Source organism: Otolemur garnettii, unplaced genomic scaffold, assembly GCF_000181295.1.
Source record: "Otolemur garnettii isolate 467f Iridium unplaced genomic scaffold, OtoGar3 scaffold00063, whole genome shotgun sequence".
Classification (NCBI taxonomy): domain Eukaryota; kingdom Metazoa; phylum Chordata; class Mammalia; order Primates; family Galagidae; genus Otolemur; species Otolemur garnettii.
The window spans coordinates 7,472,094-7,474,047 of NW_003852458.1; the positions used below are offsets into that span (position 1 = coordinate 7,472,094).

The following is a 1,954-nucleotide window of genomic DNA, read 5'->3' on the forward strand; positions in this document are numbered from 1 at the left end:
ATAATTTCAAAAAATTTGTCCTTGTCCTCTTTGCTGCCACGGTGACACAATCAGAGGAGCAACTAATGCCTGTTTCTTTGGTGTAGCTAGTCGGTCTACCAATAGTAGTTTTGTGAAAGTTCACAAAAAGAAAATTCTAATAGTGTATGGTACCCAGTTTGTAAAGTGCGTTTGTTCTCAAGAGTCCAAGACTTATTTCAAACATATTTCAAGTCGTGGGTCGCGGTGCAGACATGGCCAAGTCCAAGAACCACATCACACACAACCAGTCCTGAAAGTGGCACAGAAATGGCATCAAGAAACCCCGATTGCAAAGATATGAATCTCTTAAGGGGGTAGATCCCAAGTTCCTGAGGAACATGTGCTTTACCAAGAAGCACAACAAGAAGGGCCTGAACAAGATGCAGGCCAACAATGCCAAGGCTGTGAGTGCACGTGCTGAAGCTATCAAGGCCTTTGTAAAGCCCAAGGAGGTTACGACCAAGATTCCAAAGGGTGCCAGCTGTAAACTCAGTCAACTTGCCTACATCACCCACCCCCAGATTGGGAAGTGTGCTCGTGCACGCATTGCCAAGGGTCTCAGGCTCTGCCGGCCAAAGGCTGAGGATCAAACGAAGGCCCAATCTGCTGCTACATCTGCAGCTCCAGCTTCAGTTCCAGCTCAGGCTCCCAAAGGTGCCCAGGCCCCCACAAAGGCTCCAGAGTAGAGGCATCTGTCTTCCGTGAGGACAAAAGGACTGGTGTCACCTCTAGGCTGCTGTCTGTATGGGGCTGGGGTCCTCCTGTGCTATTTGTACAAATAAACCTGAGGCAGGATTTGTTAAAAAAAAACAAACAAACAAACAAACAAAAAAACAAATATTATTTCAGGGCCTGGTTGGGGATATTGCTCTTTGCATCATATTAGCCAGAGTTCCACCAGAGAAACAGAAGCAGAAGTATAGTAAGACATTTGGGGGCTAAATCCAAAATCCACAGGGGAGGCTGTCAGGAAGGGCCAGCTGGAACATTCTGATACCAGGCAGGGAAAACTACAGCCCACAGTGGAATTTCTTCTTTGTTCAGAGAAGGCTTACCTCTACTATTAAGGCTGATTAAATTAGGTCCACTCAGGTTATGTTAAATAATCTTTCTTACTAAGTCAACTGATTAGGGTTTAATCACATCTATAAAATACTTTTAGGAACACCAATACTAATGTTTGACTGAATAATGGGGCTTCAGCTTAGCTACGTTGACATATTAAACTGACTATCAGACTCCTAAAGAAGAATTATAATCTTTGTAGGCTTTGGCAGCATAGACTCAGTCTGGCAAAGTTCTCTGGGCTAAAAGCAAGCAGGGAAAAAGAAAGGAATTGTGAATACTCTTCTTGGTGATGTCTTTCTGATGAAGGACATTGTATTTAATAGTCAGTTCTTCAACCATAACACTAATCTGTCTTAAGTAGACAGATTAGTTCTGCCTTAGCAAAGTGTCTCACAGTTTCCAGGGATTTATGACCAAACTGGACATTTTCCCTGGAGAATCCTCACTGACACCATTCTGAATTCCCAGGAGATCTTTGGGAATTAACTAAATACCTTTGAATAACAAATGACAAAAGATCCAAAAATTCCATATCAGGGAAATCCTAGTGACAACAATGACCATGGTCTCAGAGATCTTCATGTTTGACAGATTTCCAACGCATGCACTAGAAAGATCTCTTATGCCACATGGTACCTGTACTGATGATATTGGGACTCCTGTGCCAAAGACTGGTAGCTTAGGGTGCGACACTGGCCAGTGTAAAGCTGGTCTGACATCCAGGCAGGGCACTAGCATTGATTTAGAAAGTAACGTCTTGCCACATCCAGTCCTCAAGCCTGAGGTTCTTCATGTAAACTTAAAAGCCTAACCTGCATTCCTAAAGTAATTTATTTATCTTGAAAGGTTATCTTGTTCAGCAACA

The 1,954-nt window shown here is 43.2% G+C and overlaps 1 pseudogene; it reads left to right on the forward strand.

Annotated features, from left to right (window-relative positions):
• The first annotated feature begins 233 nt into the window (after positions 1 to 233).
• LOC100946103 lies at positions 234 to 816 on the forward strand (annotated as a pseudogene).
• Positions 817 to 1,954: the final 1,138 nt, after the last annotated feature.